Source organism: Delphinapterus leucas, chromosome 17 (genome assembly GCF_059928025.1).
Source record: "Delphinapterus leucas isolate spDelLeu-1000000601 "Yukka" chromosome 17, BTC_Dleu_Yukka2, whole genome shotgun sequence".
Lineage (NCBI taxonomy): Eukaryota > Metazoa > Chordata > Mammalia > Artiodactyla > Monodontidae > Delphinapterus > Delphinapterus leucas.
Window position 1 is genome coordinate 22,671,194 of NC_143145.1, and position 21,104 is coordinate 22,692,297.

The window sequence follows — 21,104 nt, forward strand, 5'->3', positions numbered from 1 at the left end:
GAGTAACATGAAACCTCATTTTTCCTGTAATTTACAAGCAGGTAGTAAGGAGATGTTTCTCTTTTGTATTTAGAATGAATTTGCATTACATTCATTGGATGCAAGATGTGGTAAATTACTTTAAGAAGCTCGCTGTCATCTAAACCTCAATTACAATAAACTCTTTATTTTACTCTCTGTCCCATCACTGTTTATTCTACTTTTAAATGTCTCGTTCTTAAGACAATTTATGTTGTTGAAAGAGTGTCCTCATTATTTACACTTTACTTTTCCTTTGTACTTTGATAAGCTTTAAATAAGAAAGCTGTCACTCAAGATATCAGGCCAGTAGTAAAAATCATAAAGTACACATTTTATGTGTAAATGTTTGTGTATGATCTTGCATGTTCACTTTGTCAAAACATTCAACTCTTTAGCATTCCCCATATTTGTGTACACTCTGTACACACCTGTCTTGTACTTTTTACTCCCAGGATAGTTCAGTGTATCATTGTTAACATTTAATTATGTGTATACATGCTTGCCTCACTCCCTGAATAATTCCATTGGCAGTAATAAAAATTAAAAAGTGAGACCAGTGATGATTAGAAATGGAAAATAGGGGGGTAGATATTAGCATAAGCAGATTTCCCTCCTTTTTGTTTTTCCCATTTTCGGTTCCTAGTTAAAAAGATTTATGTATGTATATCTGAACAGAAGAGGGATTTGGATACTGCACAATCCATTATAACATAAGGAACTGTTGCTGTGTATGGCTTTACTTATTCATATATTTTTGACATGGAAAACTCTGACCTCTTTGCCTGTGGTACTTGGGAATTTTAGATAAACCCCACTGGGGTCCCACTCATCAGTTCTGGCTTTGCGTGACAAAAAGCATCCTCTAGCTTCTGGTATGCTACTGTGCTGTTTCCCTTCAGGAGTGGAAGCCCTGTAAGTTAATTTGGCATTTGAAAGCACAACTAGAATTTTTCCTTTTTGAAAATCCTCTGGATGGTTTTCAGAGGAGTAAGCAGAGATCATGGGCAGCGTGATGTTGTTCATCTCAGGATGCTAAAGAAAATTATGCTGAGAGCAAGCATGCTTCCTCTGGATTATTCTGCCATGCTTTATTACCTTTTTTTTTTTCCTCTTTGGGATCTAATATTTCAGGTTTTGGAGGAGTGAGGATTTCTCCTTTCAGTGGAAAAATGTGCCAGCTCTAGGATTTTTCCTTCCATTTCTTTATAATATTTATATTTTTAGGGAGAGAGGCATGAGAAGAAGAACTTCTATACTGTAAAATAATAATTTGATTTTATTGTTTGCTCTTGAGCAGCCCTTTGCCATTCCATTTCTATGAGGAAATGCATCCAATGAAATTAAATAAAGTTGTGGTATAATTTTGCAACAATTCTAAGCACCAACTGTGACATATTTCTGGCAAAAAAATTAAGGCAATTTTAGATACTCAGTGCTTCCACCAAACTCTGTATTCCAAGTTTATAAATATGAATTTGATCGTTTGATCATGGATGATGCTTGAAATGAACGTATCTTGATTCAGGGAAGAGAGTACTTAAATTATGCTCACCATCAATGTGCTTTAGATTTGCAAGAAATAGAATGCCAAGCATCATGCTTTCAGCCCTTTGAGATCTTTAGGGAAGAGTTTTACTTGTTTATGGTAGCTTATATTCAATAACATCAAGCACAGACTGTTTATCATATTTGTGCCTTGAGCTGTAGTGAAGTTCAGTAAATGATTGTATTTCCATCAAGGTTTGGAGAGTAATGAACACTTAGTAGCCATTTGCTATGGATGGTTCTGAGGTTTGGAATTTGTAACTGATTTTTAGGAGCTACGGCGTAAGTATAAAATAGGTGGAAATACTCAGTGATCTCCTTTTATAAAAGTTAGTTCTGTCTTTAATGTCTAGGAAAATATAGCAGTGAATATTTGCTTTTTGTATGTTTTGTCTCCAAGCAGAGGAAACTGACAGTTTTATGTTTTAAGTGCCGAAAGTTGTTCTTGGCTATGCACCCCCTAAGTTAATCACTGAGATGTTAACTTGATTTTCTGTCTTTAAAAAGTTTTCAAATTTTAAAGCACAGTACGCTTCCATTATTTCCAAATTGACATCCTGTGTTCTGGATTGGTTTTTAGAGAAATGTTCTCCAAATTCTCTTGAATCGCTTTAAGTCCATTGATTTTGAAATACTGAGTTTTGCTTTTTTAAGCTTTTCAGAAAGGAGAGGAAATACTTCATCTTTTGAGACTTTTCTTATTGTAGAACCCTTTTTATCTCCCATAAAATGCAAATTAATTTTGCATTCATTTTTTATTCTTGTGTGTGTGTTATCTTTTCAGAAACTCATTTTGAGGCATCAGAAATTGATTAGTGATTTGAGCTTCCCTTCCATACCTACCTGTGATATAAGATATTTTGGTCATTTCTAAGGAGTCACTACGGAGAAATCCTTTCTTATGTCGTTTGCACAGTTTTATTTTTACTTCAAACAAGAGTGGTATTCGAAAAGCATATATTTATTCCTTGAGGTTAATTGCAAAAATGATGAACAGTATAAAATAACATGACATTTAGTTGTTTCTCATTTGCGTCTGAGGCAATTTGTATCTAAAAATTTGATTGAAGGAAAAAGAAAAAAAATTTCAACCAGCTTTGAAATCAGTGTAAGATAGTCCTACGGAATTTTCCAAAATTAGTAAGAAAATGTGAAATATTTTCAATGCGCAGGGTTAAAATTAAACTGCATATATAGTGGATACTTCAACCTGACATATTTTACTGTAAAACTCTTTTAGTATAAAGAAAAATTCCTCTGGTTTTGCCTGTATTTTATTTTTTTGCAAACTGCTTTGCTTAAAATGATTGGCATCCTTAAATTATAGTTTTGTGTAAAACAAATAAGGCTGCTACTCTAAAGAAGCAGCGGCTCTGCACATTCATCTTAAAGACTATTTTGAAATATTTTCATTTGGAACAAGTGCATCAAGCCCTAAATAAATAGGGTACCAAATTGCAAACTAGTATCCCAAACACATCACCCAGCTATTCACTGAAAGTGGGACTGGCTCTGAGAAAGCACATTATTTCCATTCGCAGTGTAGTGTTTTTAACAGCATTTTGGTGTCTCCACTGGTAGAAACGTGGACATTTCAACCAACCACCTCCTTGTTTGGTTCCCGTGATGTCAGGTGAACATTTTGCCAGAACTTTTGGTCCGGTGTAATCAAACCGTGTTGTGGAATTAGGCTAATATGATGATTTCAGATCATGTTTAATGTGTTATTTTGAAAAGATATTTTTAAAAAATTCACCTATTTGTAATATAATGGAACAGCCTGGGCAGTGTTTTCAGATTTGATTCCAAGCCTCTAGCCACAGATCAAGAAGGACAAAATTCCACAGATATTTCTTCTTTTCCTAATGTAGGAGAAAATGGGGCTTATTTGCATAAACACTTTTGTAGAAATAGTTGGTCAACTTTATTTCGACCAAAGATGATTGTGTAAAATTGGAGCAAACTTACTGAGCCTGACAATATTGTGCATTTTAGTTCCTTAGGTAACATGGATAAAACCATGTACAAAAGGAAACTAAGAAAAGAATAAATTTCATCTCCTGTTGGAGGTTAGATGTAGAGTGAACTGCTTAGTCTCTGAATTTTCTTAGCTCTGTGCCCCATTTCCTTGGCTGGCGGGCACATTTCATCATGTGCATGAGTGTACAATGTTCTGCTTCCTGCATACATGTGCACATGTGGATCTATTCTTAAGAGTCTTTTAACACTTTTTTGTTGAGGAAAAGCAGACCGTGGCCAAGGAAACACTTCTTTCCTCAATGGCTGAACTTTCCTTGAATGGTCAGTTTTGTATCTGCTGCTCAAGTTTAAATTTTGTTTCTTTGTTTTTCTTTAATTCAGGTATTGTTCAGAGTGACCATAGGATCCTGTTTTATTTTGAGTGATAGAAGGGGCATGACCTCTATCCATTTGAGCAGACTCATCTTATTTTACAAAGGAGAAAAGTGACAACTGAATTTCCCATGATCACACAGCTAGTTAAATAAAGGACTGAACTAGAATTCGTCTCTGGTCACCATCCTCATTTATATCTATAACACTAAATAATTTTGACATTTGTTGAGGAAATCTGCCTGATATTTGCTATTCATTCATCTTTATTTTTCCTTTTGTAGATGGGAGAACAGAATTAGAATATCACTTAGTATGCATTGGGGAATTGATGATCATATAACAAGTCAGTTGGTATATTCCATGTTATTTCTCTATCAATATCTTATGAAGATATGGGAATCAAATATTTAGTCTAGAAGTTACCCTGGAAGGTTAAAACGTTACTGCAGAAAATCTAGGCTTAATGTCTCTTTCACGCACCTGAGCAATAGATGCCTCTTTGGGTTCATATACATAAAATCCAGTTGGTCTGAAGAATTGGTTATAAAATGATCATTAATAAGAATTTAACTTTGTATTATTATTCTCCTTTTAACTTAAAATGCCTCCAACATTTATCTATTTTGAGACCAGTTTAAAAAAAGCAATCCATTTGAATTAAGGATTTTTTTTACCTTCCAAGAAACTGAGAAACTGGACTTTTCTTTACTCGTAACACCCATAAGCCCCTTGGCAGGTTGAAAACTACAGACAATATCTGTGAGATTAGGCCTGAAATGTGCAATAAGTTATTAAAATGTGGTTGAGAAACCATTTGTGGCATTTTACATAGACTCCTCAGCATTTATAAAAACAAATCAACAAAAGAATAATGAAGGAACCTCATTTATTTTAAGTGCTTTTCTTATCCTGTCTTTTGAATGATAAATTTCAACCTACATGTAGTGAAAATGAACTATTTTAAAATATAAATTTAATCTATATTTTTTAGCATTTCTTTAACATTCCATTTTTATCTATGACGCCGCTGTACAATATGGATGCAATTGACATTTCTTTATTGGTTGTAGTTAAGCTAATTTTAATCATTTAATCTATTGCATTGGAAAAACAGGAAAAAAATCTGTCTTTTTAGACATCTGAGGTATTTCATGTAAATTTCTTGTTTCTTTTTAGCTTTCAGTCCTAATAGCTATATTATATAATTTAAAATGTTAATGCACCCCCATCAGTGAAATTTGTGATTTATACCCCCCCCCATGCCACCATTTCCATTTCTGTTTTAAAGAATTGTGGTGAAGGCCATGCAGAAGGGTATTGGACCCAAGACATCCCCAAACTCTTTCAAAAGACAGCTTCAGAAGTGGCTTTGGAAAGCAGGAGGAGGTGTCTCCACTGCTGAAATGGGCTGGTTTGGTCCAGGGTCTGTATTTGAACCCGCATGTTCAGTTGCAAGGTGAAGATACCTGTTGGTTTGGCTTTTGTTTGTCTGGGTTTTCCTCTGTTTCTTAGCCAGAGGGCAGACTCTTTTTTTTTTTTTCCTTTAAATATGGTTGTTTTGTTTCTTCAATGTTTCTTTCAGGTGAAAACACTTTATAAATGGCTGGATAGTTATTCCTGTAAAAGGATATAGTTTGCTTATGGAAGATTATCATATTCAGTTAGTTAGAGAGGAATGGAATGATCTTTAACATTAAAAAGCAGTTCTTCCAAAATGGATTAAGGAACCGTTTTGACTATTAGGCTGATCGTCCTACAGAGCAAACATCTCTTTCTTGGTGTAGTGAGCATACTATACAGAGCAAGGCTGAAAACTTCCATTATTATTATATAAATATCTTGGATTTTTCCCCTTCTCTTCCTCTGGCTATTATTTCTTTATATAGGTTTTTCTTTTTTACTTTTTTTTTTTTTTTGCCCCGGCTGTAAATGACAGTTTAACATCCAATGTATACCTAATCGAACCATAGGAAACACTATCAGTGCCTGTCTCGCCCTAGTCTGTCTTTTTATTTATTTATTTATTTTATCTATTTATTTTTGGCTGCGTTGGGTCTCCGTTGCTGCACAGGGCTTTCTCTAGTTGCAGCGAGTGGGGGCTACTCTTCGTTGCGGTGTGCGGGCTTCTCATTGCGGTGGCTTCTCTTGTGGAGCACAGGCTCTAGGCGCATGGGCTTCAGTAGTTGTAGCACGCGGGCTCAGTAGTTGTGGCACGTGGGCCCTAGAGCACATGGGCTTCAGTAGTTGTGGCACGTGGGCTCAGTTGTTGTGGCTCGTGGGCTCTAGAGCACAGGCTCAGTAGTTGTGGCACACGGGCTTAGTTGCTCCACGGCATGTGGGATCTTCCCGGACCAGGGCTTCAACCCGCGTCCCCTGCATTGGCAGGTGGATTCTTAACCACTGCACCACCAGGGAAGCCCTCGCCCTAGTCTTTCTAAATGATTTTCTTAATGTTATTTTGGAATTTATTTTTCTACTTGATTCTTTCCCTTATATTCCAGCTATCTATTTTTCTCCTTTGACTTTAGGAGAGTGGAACTTTATCCTGTATTCTTGGCATTGCAGATCAAAATAAATTTAAAGTGTTTCTTACTCTGAGCTTTGTTTATCAGAAAGTACTTTTTTGTTGGCTTTTAAGACAGATCAAATCCAGATAAGGTTTAAATGAGTTTTTTGTATTTCATTTTTTCTTTCCACTTATTAAGGGATTTGCTTTCCTTTATTTAACTTTACATTTAATTTTATTTTATTCCCCCTGAATCAAAACTATTCTCCCTGAATATATTCACTTACTTTTGGTAAACGCCTTCTCAAACAACTCTAAACCATTTTATACTTGTTCTCACAGCACGTATTTGTGAACAAAAACTATCCTGGATGTTTTATAGAAGGTAGTTAAATGGCATTTATCTTCTTCTCTTTTGGATTATAATCCAATTGCAGTTCTTGGAATCTAGGAAAAGTTCAGTTGCAATTGTATAGCTAATGTATGGTTACTGAAGCTGAGAGATAGGTTATGGTTCAAGCACTGTACTGATTTTAGGTGACAGTCGGCAAATAATGAAGATAGTTCCCTTGACAGTTTAGAAAAATACAAGGTAAAATGAAACAAAAGGCTACTTTTTGTTTATTTCCAGATGGATTCCATCTTGTACTTGGCAGCACCAAGTCAAAATGCTGCTCTTTGAGGTTTATTAATTAGAATGTTTCTAAGCCAGATATGGAATCCCATCTCCTTTTTCAGATAAAAGGTAAACATACTCATATATAGAAATCACTTTAGAGGGGGAAAATATTGAAAGCCTGAATCTGGGGCTCTTTTCATGTACATCCCCATGACTCCTCCATTTGTGGACACTGCTATATTGAGGACACCAGTGGCCTCATGGCAGCCAAGCCCAATGGTCTTTCCATCCGACTGCACCACTTAAATGAATTGGATGCTGCCAACCACTCTCTTGGGTATCTCTCTTGGCTTGGCCTCCGAGGCACTGAATCCCTGCTACACTCGTTCTAGTCTGTGCTTGACTTTCCTCTTAATCGCTGCAATTTTCCTTGAGGATTATATGCTTTCACCTTTTGATCTGAATGAAATCATTCCAGTGCTTTATCTCTAGACCCAAGTTGACTCTGAGTTTGGGTTTATCAACTGCTTATCATCATTAGCTTGGCATGCGTGACCCTAAACTCTGCTCCCAGTTTACCAGTTCCATCTTTACAATACCATGTGTTCTATCCTTAAAGTAGTATTGAGTTCCAGAACATGGCCAAACCTACCTTCCTTTATGTTCTCCCCTCTCTGAAATGCCTTTCTTTCAACCAGGCTTAACTATAGGAATTCTACCTATTCCTCAGATGTTGACTTTTGTATTTCTTCTTCCTGAAGCCTTTCCATTTCCACTCATTTAGATTTAAACATCCTTGCCCTGTGCTTTCACTTATTTATGGCTTTAGTATAGCCCATATCAGAATCCACTTGGCGTTGCAAGTGTGAGGAGAGTAAAAGCATACCCAATTTCTGTTCTTTTTACAATGCCTTGGATACAGTGGGTTCTCAAACATGTTGTATTACATTGGCACTTAGGAGAAGTACACTTTGGCCAGAAGAGCGTAAGACTTTTAGGGGTTGAGAAAATTGTGAAATTGGATTGTCAGGTTTCAGAGAGGAAAAGGATTATCTGATGTTGCATACTTGATAGACATTTTTTGAAGTCTGCCCTAATGTATTGTTCCTAAAGTGTCATACTGCTGGTTACAACTTATGTTGTATTTTGCACTGTGGTTTCAAATTCTGTCTTTTACTGATTAATGTCCTTGAACCAAGTGTGACGAGGTCAGTGAAACCGAGGCAAAGGGAGGCCCAAATACATTTGCGAACCGTAAAAAAATGAAAACCCACACCACCTTGTTGCACTTTATTGATATTACAGTTGAGGTACCACAAAGTAATCAAAGATGCAAATTGATAAATGATGTACCCTTAAAATATGAGGGATAACAATATTAGCCTCTACGGTCATGAGTCGGGAATGTATAGTTTTAACTTCCATTTGTTGAATATTTGTCAGCCAGATGTTGTGTTCTGATATTTGTGGTTTATGTATTGGCTTCACGGTGAACGTTACCTGTAAGTGGTTGATACTTGGATGCTAAGTGGGCAAGGATGATTTAGACCTTCAGAAGATCTAACGAGGATATTGATGAGTAGGGCTTGTCAGGAGCTGAGCAGAGCCATAAGTAATGCTGCTTTGGGAAGTTCAGGTTTATGGCAGTGAGAGGATATTGAAGCCCTCTTTTCTCTTTTTATTTATTTATTTATTTATTTATGGCTGCATTGGGTCTTTGTTGCTGTTTGCGGTCTCTCTCTAGTTGCAGAGAGCGGGGGCCACTCCTCATTGTGGTACGCAGGCTTCTCATCACAGTGGCCTCTCTTGTTGCGGAGCATGGGCTCCAGTTGCGTGGGCTCTAGTAGTTGTGGCCCACGGGCCCAGTTGCTCCGCGGCATGTGGGATCTTCCCGGACCAGGGATCGAACCCGTGTCCCCTGCATTGGCAGGCGGATTCCCAACCACTGCGCCACCAGGGAAGCCCCTCTTTGCTCTTTTTAATATACATGTCTCCTTGAGAGATGGCCAATAAAGTGATAACGAAATAATAGCTGCTGAGACGTTTCTCATGTTGAAATAAGAGTGTCTGAGACTTCTTTGAATACTTGATTTTTACTAATCACTTTAATTTCATCTTAAAAGCCAAGGAACACGTTTCAAAGCTTTTTTTTTTTTTATAAGACCATACCCTTGGCCTTCTGTCTGTAGTTTTTTCTTTTTTAAACTAAAAAACTTGCTTTTATGCGAGAATTGGGAAGTCCCTTTGATTTCATGTGTGAATCTGTTAAGCACTTAAATATTCTTTTAAACAGCTTTGGGAAAGTATTAAGACTTCCTATTATTGTGTATTCCCAAATCTGCATGGACCTGGAGCCATGAAGGTGAAATCAAGGAGAGGATCTATTTGATGAATTTCTTTACTTCTAGGACAGCTCATTACTTGTAGGACTGGTATTTGTCTATTTCTTCCTTAAAAACAAAACATTCCAAAGCTTCCTAGAAACCGTAGCTAATTGCATCTTTCAAACATAGTTTTCGGATGTCACCTTGTGTCTATCAGCAACTTTAAAAATCTTTTTGAAGGAGATAGTTGGAGATTTAAAAGTAATATCTGTCTGAGATTTACAAACTATTTAGGTGACAGGAGAAAGCGTTTCCTCGAAGAGTACATTCTAGTTGATGAGTAGGGGCTTTTAAATCTTCTGTACTTTTCCACAACTGAAGGGGTGCATACTTTTGGTTGAAAGTGAGTAGGCGAAATTTAGTCCTGCTGTTCTGGTAGTCTTGGTGGTTTAGAAATCTCTTTATTGCAGTTTTATAATCCCTGACATGACTGTCCAGCTCTCGTGTCTGCTAAATACAGAAATAGAGGAAGGAAATGTATGTTTTGGCTCCATTAAAATGGAGCTTATCAGACTGTATGTAGGAGGAGTGGACTTTGTTGAAGATGCCTCTGTTTGCCAGCTGGCTAGCATGTGCACTGGGCGAGTTTCCTGTCTGCTAAAGCTGTGTGCTGCCCTTTAATGATGGGAGGGAGCACAGTATTAAATGGGTCGTAGTGTTTTCACTTGTGAAAATCAGGGTGCAGAGGGAATGCAGACTTTGCCCAGAGGCTGGCCACAGTTTGCATAGAAACGAGTGACTCGAAGCAACAACTGATTTGGCGGGTACGTGGCGAGCACTGATCACTAAAAAAGAAATGAGAGCCACCACCGGCCACAGGTGAGCTAGCTTTTGCAGGGGAAAGGCTGCATCCCAAGAGGTTAGTTTTCCATTAGGGGCCACCTGCAAATGATGATAATGGTTCACAGTTGTCGAGCACTGCTGGAGTGGCTTGTCTCCACTTGAGACAGGAACTGCTGTCATCCCCATTTCTCCGGGAAGTTCAATCAATTGCTTAGGCTACAACAGGGAGCAGTCACAGCATCAGGATTTGAACCCAGGCAGTCTAGCTGGAGCGCTCAGGCTTGGTCAGTTCTACTTTATTTCTCATCTGCGGTGAGCACGGATTTGAGATGCTGTATGTTCTGGGGGTTTCAAACACTAGGTGACTGTCATATCAGCAGTGTTCCATTCGGCTTTCTACTTAAGCCCTAATCTACCTTTGTTTATTGTCTGAGAGATAAAACCATCGCCTTTCTATATAAGACATTTTAAGTCTGGTTTTCGTCATAATTCATGTTCAACTTGCATTCTTTCTATAGCGATAGCTGTAATCTCCCGTTAAAAAATCTATATTAGTCTAAGTGACTGCCTCTTCTTGGCTCCATTACAGCAAAAAGGCTGTGATCAGCAAACTCTTGTAGGGGGAAGTTGTCTGATTGACGTGGGGCTGTGGTGCTGTCCTGGAAATCCTCTGGGCTTTGTGTTTCTTAAATTATTTGCACTCCTGGGTAACTGCCCCTGCACCAGATGGGGTCTTGACAGCGTGGCTTTCTGGCTCGGCTTCTGTTTGTTACAAACACATAAAAAGCAAAGGTTGGATTGGGTGAGACATACAAATAAACAAACAAAACCTTTCGTCATCTAAATATCAAACGATTTGTCTCTGTTGGATTAATAAAAAAAGTAATTTATATTTTATGAATGAGCTTTAAAGCCCCAGTGTGTTTTAGTGGTTAGTACGGTCCCAGAATTAGAAGCCAAGAGTAAAACTGTCTTCTTATTTTGAAGGAGAACTAAAAAAATCAGAACCGCAGATCAGTAACAAGAATAGGATTCCATTTTCTTGCAAGGGCTTCTCAAGAAGCTCGAGTCAGAGTGAATCTCTGGTGTCTGGGAAGGAGGCTGCTTACTGTCAGGGGCCCTGCCTTTGAAGCTGCAGCGACCGACCCGAGCTTTGGGTGTGTCGGTGGCGCTCGCTGTCCCCTGCGCCCCGGGGCCGCTGCAGCCACGCGTGCTCTCCACCGGGCTGTGGGCGTGTAGTCGCAGGAAGTCCTACGGAAGCAGCCGCGCTCGCCGTCCGGCTTCCTCGCCCGCTTCCCGGTGCGCGGAGCTCCCCGCCGCGCCGCTTGCCGCTCGCCCTCCCTGCGCCCTGACTGCACGGGGACCCGCGTCCTGCCCGCCTGCCGCCCGCCGCCCTCCCGGCCTTCCTCGCGTTCCTCCTCGTGCATCTCCCGCCTCCTTGCCTTTCTCCGCACTTCCCAACTTGGTTTCCTCTCTCCACGAACTCTTTCTCCTATCTGGGTTTCTCCTTTGCTTCCTCTTCTTCTGCTGCCCTTCTTGGATGTGACGCTCACATTTCACTTGCTTCTGCCTGCCGATCCCCAGATGGGTTTTTCAAACCCTCACTCCGCTTTAGATCTTCGGATTCACCTGTGATCAGTGTACCTGTGCAATTGACATGGAGAGACAGTCGCCAGTGGAGATAACTGAAGTTCTCGTTTTTCATGAGTTGAAAAAAAAAAAAAACCGATTATGAGCCTTTCAGTCAGTTACATACTTTCTCATACAGAGTTTTCAAGGAGCCGCTTAAACCTCTGTTTAAGCATACTCATTTTGAAGTATGTGTACTTACACAGACCTTCTCGAGTAGATGGAGGGATTGGATCTCCTGTATTCTCAGTCAGAAAGCTATGAATAAAATGAACACAAGAAAGTCATATGCACCAAATCACAATTCAGGTTATAATTTAGTAGTCTTCATAAGCACATGGAGCCTTTTTGGAGTGCCAGAGGCTTCTGTTTTATTTTTGGTGTTCTGGGAATTGAGGCCTTTATATTTTTCTTGAATTACAAATTTGGAGACAGTTGCTCTACATGGATCCCTATCAAGTTTTACCCCTCTCTACATTATCAAGTTTATTTTTAAATTAATTCTTTTTCGGGCCATGCTTTTTATATCCTTTCTGTTTCCTTTTCTGGAAGCCCCTATTATTATGGCCATATCATGAAACCTCAGTACTTTTAGTAAACTTGCTCTTAAATTCCCTACTGCAAGAGATATTCAGTAAGGATTGAACTTTATTGATTCATATAATTTATATCCATTTGGTTTATTTTTGCCTTGATGGTTCCAGTATGCCTGACATGAAGAAAATAGTTGATATATAGCTGGATCTGAGGGGTCCATTTTAACTTGTAGATGATAGGATTTCTATATTGATGCCTTGGTTAATTTTAAAAATTTTTTTAAAAAAGGAAACTTAGATCCTCCTTTTTAACTTGTAACAAATTAACTTCTAGTATTGAGTTCCATAGGGAGAGTATGTAAGTTGATATCGTAAATTGATTTCATAAGACAGTATGGAACTCAAGATGTTTGAAAAAATGTTGACCCTTAAATATGTGAAGTGATTTTAATACAACACATCTTTTAAAAGTCATACGTAACAAAGAAAATGATAATCTTATGATAAAAATGTCAACACATACTAAACCCAATTATTAGTAGGCCCTGTTCTGTCCTCAAAATTCTTAACTGAATAATAACCCTCTTAAAACAAAGTACTGAAATCACAGCACAAGGAGGACTGGTTCTCATACACAAATAATAAAGACTGAGTCTACCATACATTTTTCTTATTGTTGGAACCACTATTCCTGGAGTTTAAGAGGTATTTATTACTTTAGCGGTCATAAACATGCATCACAGTATGTTTCAACCTTTTTGGTTTTTTTTTTTTTTTTGTCTTTTTCTATTATCTGAGGACTTTGTCCTCTTTCCAAGCTTATTTGTTCACCAGCTATGTAGAAAACAAAATAAAGACGTTTCAGCCATCTCAGGGCCATCTGATTGTCTGGAATAGGTTTATGTCCAGCTGTGTTCGGAAGATCCATAGGTGGTAGCTGTGTTTTCTTATCTGTGGAGTGGCTTTGTTGGAATAAAATCAGATTTAGAGTAAGTCTCTAACATCTCTAGTTTACAGCCTCCCCAGCTATAGGCTGTGAGTAATATTACTTGGGCTCAGGTTGTGTGGCGAGGGAAAGAGTCAATTTAAATAATACATGTAGGGCTTCCCTGGTGGCGCAGTGGTTGAGAGTCTGCCTGCCGATGCAGGGGACACGGGTTCGTGCCCCGGTCCGGGAAGATCCCCCATGTTGCGGAGCGGCTGGGCCCGTGAGCCATGGCCGCTGAGCCTGCGCGTCTGGAGCCTGTGCTCCGCAGCGGGAGAGGCCCCAACGGTGAGAGGCCCGCGTACCGCAAAAAAAAAAAAATAATAATAATAATACATGTAGAATGGTTTCGGTGAATGCCGAAGGGCTGTGTGAATATTTATTATTATAATAATTATAATCATTCTGTTTCTAATCTTTATAATTTTCATATATCATTAACTATGGGAGTACTCATTAGACTGTTCAAAAATGGTATTTCTAAGGCCTTATGTTAACTTTTAACTTAAGGAATTATAATCAGGACAGATACCGAGCGGAATTCTAGCTGTCAGGTATTATAGGGAAGTGTGGCATCAACTTATTCCAACAGACTACCGGCACTGTTCCCTTGGAAAAATATATGCCTCAGTTCATCAGTTCTTCTGTTTGGATTTCTGTTGTATAAACTTTGGTGTTTGAGGCCACTCTGAATTGTAAAAGTTCTTGAAAGAAATGTTTTGGGTTATTTTTTCACATTGTCCATCTGCGCCTTATTCTTTGGGTCATTAATGACCTATGCCATCATTTTTATTTTAAATTGCATTTGTACTGATACTTAAGTTTCATACATGACTTTTTTTTTATAACATCTTTATTGGAGTATAATTGCTTTACAATGGTGTGTTAGTTTCTTCTTTATAACAAAGTGAATCAGTTGTACATATACATATGTTCCCATATCTCTTCCCTCTTGCATCTCCCTCCCTCCCACCCTCCCTATCCCACCCCTCTAGGTGGTCACAAAGCACCGAGCTGATCTCCCTGTGCTATGCAGCTGCTTCCCACTAGCTGTCTGTTTTACATTTGGTAGTGTATATATGTCCATGCCACTCCCTCACTTCGTCCCAGCTTACCCTTCCCGCTCCCCATATCCTCAAGTCCATTCTATACGTCTGCATCTTTATTCCTGTCCTGCCCTTAGGTTCTTCAGAAACATTTCTTTTTTTTTTTTAGATTCCATATATATGTGTTAGCATACGGTATTTGTTTTTCTCTTTCTGACTTACTTCACTCTGTATGACAGACTCTAGGTCCATCCACCTCACTACAAATAACTCAATTTCATTTATTTTTATGGCTGAGTAATATTCCATTGTATATATACAGTGCCACATCTTCTTTATCCATTCATCTGTTGATGGACACTTAGGTTGCTTCCATATCCTGGCTATTGTAAATAGGGCTGCAATGAACATTGTGGTACATGACTCTTTTTGAATTATGGTTTTCTCAGGGTATATGCCCAGTAGTGGGATTGCTGGGTCATATGGTAATTCTGTTTTTAGTTTTTAAGGAACCTCCATACTCTTCTCCATAGTGTATCAATTTACATTCCCACCACCAGTGCAACAGGGTTCCCACACCCTCTGCAGCCTTTATTGTTTGTAGATTTTTTGATGATGGCCATTCTGACCGGTGTGAGGTGATACCTCATAGTAGTTTTGATTTGCATTTCTCTAATTAGTGATGTTGAGCATCCTTTCCATGCGTTAATACATGACTTTTTGAAAGCCAGAGATTTTGTCTCATACCTAACTTTTTGTATTCTTACAGAATTCCCCTTCAGAATTAATCACTGTCTTATTTGTAAGTAGGTTGTGGTAACTTGTTCAGAATGCATCAGACCCTTTCCTGAGGAGTAGTTTCTCACAGATAATATTTTGTGATTCTCTCTGGACATTTTAGAATTTATCATTTTTTTTCCATATATGGGATATGTGCTACATGATCATATACACTTTGTGAATAAAAATGATTTTTTACTACTGAGGTCACCCAGTTTCTCCGCAGGAGAATAATAAATAGTCACATGATTTCATAGCCACTGTAGGTTGTATTCCATGGTACAGTGATTCTGAGGCATCATTTGCAACCAAATGTCCTAAGTTTTCAAGCTAAGTGTGTGTGTGTGTGTGTGTGTGTGTGTGTTTTCTTTTTTTTTTTCCCAAGAAGCAGACATGCTTTTAACATCAGCGGTAAAGATATTTATTTACAAAATATGTCTATCAAAAATAACAAAATGATTAAAATTAATAAAGGTTTTTTTTCTTTTAAGGTTAGAAGCCCAAAGCATTTTCTTAACAGTGACACATAAGATGCCACTTATATTTTCTAGGGGAAATTACAATGAACCATTAGAATTGTTTTTATTTGATAGAAAAGAGATCCCTACTAAGAGCACTAATCTTAAATTTTTGTTGACAAGTGCTGCTGTCAAAAATTATATTTGGAATCAAAAATTCATAAGTTCTGACTAGGGGCTTGTATTGATGAGGTGACTTGAATTTCTCTTTTTGCTATGCAAGTTTTCAGATAATGGAGGAAGTTTTAGAAATCATTCAGGAATTTCCCAAATGGGACTCTCAGAGGGTCTGAATGATACTGAGTCTCTGCAAACTTCTTTATCATTTTGACACAGTTCCCTATTTATTTTGCGTCCTGTGCTACATGACTCAGTAGTTTCATATCTATATTTGTGTTTGTATTTTATATTGTATTTTGATTATTATGCACATATATAGTGTTTGTTAATGTGTCTATTTAAAAATACTCATATTCCTTAGGCTTTGGAAATTAAGGAAACTGAAAACGGGACTTTTTCCTCTCCACGTCAGTTTTTTTCCTATACAGATCTTCAGTAACTGGAAGCCATTCTGTATTCTGGTAATCTGATAACCCATTTTGAAATGCTTTTGTTGAGCTCATCGTAATTCCATGTGATTCTAATGAAAGGCATGTGAAGGTAAAGATTGAAAGAATGAACCATAGTTGGTCCCTGTTAGGGACCCTGCTGCCGCTTTTGGGCCATCTTTAACCTGGCACCCACTTGTGTTTTTACTAAAACGGAGTTTTCCAAAATTTAAATGATGTCACATTTGAAAGCGATGCCAAGCAACAGTGTGGCAGTTTCTAAATTTTGTGACGCTAAAATCCCTGGTTACAAGAAAGCATACATGTCACAGATGAGTAGTTAGTAATGACTTCAGTTTAACAGGAAAAGAGCAATTCCCATATGCTGATTCTAGTCTCAAACAAAGAATGTTATAGAAAGATTGCACAGTATTTAACAAGCTGTGAGTTAATGTGACAGTGTCAGCGGATCTAGTTCCAGAAGGATAATCACGTTACCATATTTCTTCAAAAATATTTAAGTTCTACAGCAAAATTGCTGCAAATGAATCCAGACTGTTCCCCACTGCACCCCATCCCCCAATTTAGGCAGTAATGCTGAGTTTAGTTAAACAGATTGCTCAGGACTGCCTTATCCTAAGTACCTGGATACGTAACTCTCATTGTCAGACTCTGAACCTCAGAGGCTTGCCTCCCATGTAAGGGAGACTGAGTATAGATGAGAGCGTTACCCTTTGAACCTTAAGTATCCAAGACTTGGTTTTCAGTACATCAGTTTATCTCTTCCTGAGAGCTACAACCCATTTGGAAATAGACTATATTCCTCCACATTGATGGACATCTTAGAAGTCAGGACAGTGAAGTAAAGTTGTATTGCTTTCAAACCCTTTGGAACACGTACTGCGGACAGTCTTTGATTTGATTTGTTATCAACACTTCATTTCCAAGGCCTTTTCCAGAGACTTGGTCTCTTGTATTTTCATATTGGCACTGTGATTTCTGTAGAGCTATGAGCTCTAGCAAATGGGTGGGTTTAATTTTGAGTTGTAAGCTTGACTGTGTCCCTTTAGAGCTTAGAACTCACTCATTGTTCTGCTGTTGCAAAGATTCTTAAAGGCAGGGATAGAGAGGAGCTGGGGAATGGGGTAGAGGGTCTTATTTCCTTCAGTGATTTAGAAAAAAGTGCATATTTTCTGTCAAGGAAAAAGGTAACCTTTTTCAAAATCAGACAACATTGTTTTATCATCTTAGTCATGAAACTGTTTCTCTTTTTCCAATTACCATATATCACTGGATATTAGGAGAGGGAGGTACGTAAAATTAACAATCTATCATGAAGGATTTTAACAAAATGCCTTTTATAAAGGATGTTTTTTTCTTTGAAAACAATTATAAACTTGATAATTAAATGAGATGCAAATATGATTATATTTAAATAATGTTTTACAATCTTCTTATTGCTTAAGACGTTCCCTGGTAACAGACTGTAATTAAGGCGTTCTGACTCTATAAATATACATTCTGCTACTACTGGGTATTAACTGCTTTAAGAAGTTAAGGGCTTCTAATTTGTTAAAAGAGACAATGCTTACACTGATTACCTCATGAAGTGACATAGGCGACAGACATTCTGCTGACACTCTTTGATTTACCCTGTACTTCTAGTACACAAACTGTTTAAGAGAGATGCTGACTTAAAGCAAAAAATTCAGTGACTTTTGAAAAAAGCGAAAACAAGAGAAATATAGTCAAATTTGCTTTTTTTTCTTTTTCTACCCCAAAATGTTTGGTTGACTGCTTTTTAAAAAAATCATATAATGACTGTGAATTTACCTGTTCAAGAAGTACATCTTGCCTCCCAATAGATACTGGCATCTTGATGTCAGTTTTCATTCAGAGTATGTATAGCGCCTACCCTGTGTGCTGTCCACGCTAGGAGCCTGGAGTCTAGCAGGGAAGAGTAGAATGAAGACCAACAGTTATACCACATTGCCTTTTACAGTCTCTTGTCTTATGCATTTAATTTGTATCTGCTTCTCATTTCCTTTAAAAACTAACTTTGTAGAATAGACACGTTACACATGTTTTACAGGAATAAAGACAATACAGGTAAACTCAAAGAGGATAAAACCTGGCTAGAACCACTCTTGATTGTGGTTTATATGCTTCTGTAATCCTTTGAGTGTGTGTGTGTAACTGTGTGTGTTTAAGCGTGTGCAGTTCTCTATTTATCCTATTCAACCTCGAAAAAGAAACAGTTTTGCCAGGGGTTGTTTTTGGAAGTACAAGGAGATCTCTGCCCACAACTTTTTGCAAGCTCTATTACTTCAAACCTGTAACCTGAAATTTTCTGGCTAAAAATGCAGTGTGGCTTGTGCCTAAGGGTACCTTCCTGGCCTTAATACAGATTGTCAGGTCACCTTGTTTCATGCCCTGTGCTCACTCTTCAGGTTTTCTGCTACAGTCTTAGAGGAATTGTTTTGAGTGGGCACAAAGAGGGCTGATCTCTGCCTAAAAGTGACCTGATTTTGGAGTGTTCCTACTTTAAAAACAAATTCCATCTGGATATAGAAGAATGGGACACTTGAGTGGTGACCAGGAAGTAGTGCTGTGAAACAAAATTTTAGATGGATCTCTAGTACTTAAACCTGAGGTCTGCCAACTCTTCCTCTGTGTAGATCTGGCTTGAAATCTTTATTTCAAGGTGTGTTGTGTTGGGGTCTTCCTGGCCATTATTTTAACTACTGAATTCCATGGATCCGAATGTACTAGTTGGATCGTTACGGAGTTTCTGACCACGTTCTGAGTGAGTTCCCAGTGGGACTCTGAAGATCTGGAGATCATTTTGGAAGGCTTGTTCTTAAGTTACTTTGGAAAACTTCATAAAAGGCCGCAAGTCTAAGAACTGAAGAGTTAGAATGGAGTCAGGAGAAACAGGGCTAAAATAAAACACTAAATATGGGCAGGCAGTTCAGAAACAAACGGGTGTCAAGTAGCTAGGTTAGTTAGCTGATTAACTATTTTTGTCTTTTCAGTAAGCTTCAGAAGCTTATTCACTAAATTTCAGTAACTTCAGTAAGTCCACTCAACAAATATTTACTAAGTAGCACCTACTCACTTATGGGTACTGTAGTTGGTCATGAGACTATCAATATGAATGACCAAAGGAAAACACCGTCCAGGCAAGGATTTAAAGTTGGAAGCAGATACATAAAATATTAATAACTCCCAATTTGAACTATAGAAAGATATAGTGACACATAAATGCTTAAATAATCCATATCATTAATGTCTTGCAAAGGTATGTCAGTAACCCCATCCTCTTATCTGAACTGGTAAGAAGTCTCTGATGTTTTTTTAAAAATTCACCCTTCTTTTATGATCAGAGTTGAAGCATGGTTGATTGTCTTTGAAATACATAACATTCTTCATTTTTCACTTTTCTTCAATGAATGCTTCACACAAGGTCTAGTTCAGTTTTCCTAATCTCTTCTACTTGGAAACTTGAAGTGGGTTCCTGTTTTCTACAAGTGCTCCAGCCTCATCAACTAGGATGCAAGATTCTGTCTTACTAACTTTGCAACCACATATTTTAGTAATTCAGACTCTTCCCTTGGCACGTTTGTATTGGAGAGTAACCCTTTGTTTCCCTTACATCCTGTATTTTCTGCAGTGCTGTTTTCTCTTCCCCAGAGCTGTGCATTTCTTATTTCTTCCTCAGGATCATCTTCACTCTCATCTCCCTTAAATGTTTCCACTGCTCTTGACCACATTACATTCTTTTATTATGAGTGAAATAAATAGTGGAAATAATAATAATACTCATAAAAATAATAGCAGACATTTAGGACCTAACTGTTTGCCTCCAAAGGAATTTATTGTTTGCACTGCTGATTTTGGTGCGTAACCCTGTCTCATCCTGTATTGTTACTGAGATGCTTACTGTGAACTTTCTTTCTTTGACAGAGGGAGCTCGTTTCTTAGAAAGCAATAATTTTCTCTTAAAATTTCTTCTCTTTTTGGTAATCAGCAACATTGTTTAAAATATACTATGTGCTCAATAAATTTAGACTGTATGAGTGAATTAATTGATTAGAAATTTTAGTATGAAATCCCTTTGCCCATAAGCAGAATGTATATATGATATTCAACATTGCTGTGGTACCTTATTTTCCAGACTGATGAACCAGAATCGTTTTTTAAACTATTAATATTCTGCATTCATGGCAGAGTAAACAGGAACTTTATTGAGAATTAAATGTGAACTAAATATCAAGCTTTTGGGAAGAGATCAGTTTTCAATAGATTATACATATGCACATAACCATTAATATATTAACATATAAATGAACATAAATTCATTCAGAATATAATAGTCCTATTTCCAGGATTATACTTAATTGCTTATGATAAGAAACTGTAGGAGTAGTGGCGCTATCTTATCATATGGTAAAAAAATTGCATTGAAGTCAGAGACAGTATTTTTAATATTAAATTATTTTTATCTCAGTAATGCTTTTTCCATAACATAATTATAGAGAAGATTTATCCATATCCCAGTAGTAAATACTTTGAATGAAGAGTTTATCTAAAGTTTTGTGAACATGGATGATAAATGAATTGTGTACTCTTTTCAGAAAAATAGGAATTTCCCACAGGATTTATGCTTTAATCCTTTATTTCACAGAATTGAAAATTTTAACCAAACACCACTGAAATGGCTAACCCCTCAGAACCTCCTTCAGTTCCATTAAGAAGCCACATTCTCTCTTGAGGGAGAATGGCCTTTTCCACTTGCTCTTTCTCCTGCCTGACTCCCTTAGTTCTCTGCTCTCGGCTGGCCAGCTTC

General features: G+C 37.8%; 1 protein-coding gene across 7 annotated transcripts in view; it reads left to right on the forward strand.

The window, feature by feature from the left end:
* TRPS1 (transcriptional repressor GATA binding 1) overlaps window positions 1-21,104 on the forward strand; it is a 264,151-nt gene that overhangs the window by 10,032 nt on the left and 233,015 nt on the right. The window contains exon 2 of one of the 7 annotated variants that reach the window (XM_089898804.1): window positions 5,210-5,377. The exons of the other annotated variants lie outside the window; for them this stretch is intronic. The gene's annotated coding sequence lies outside the window, so the exon portion shown is untranslated. The remainder of the gene's footprint in view (window positions 1-5,209; window positions 5,378-21,104) is intronic. 7 annotated transcript variants of the gene reach the window in all.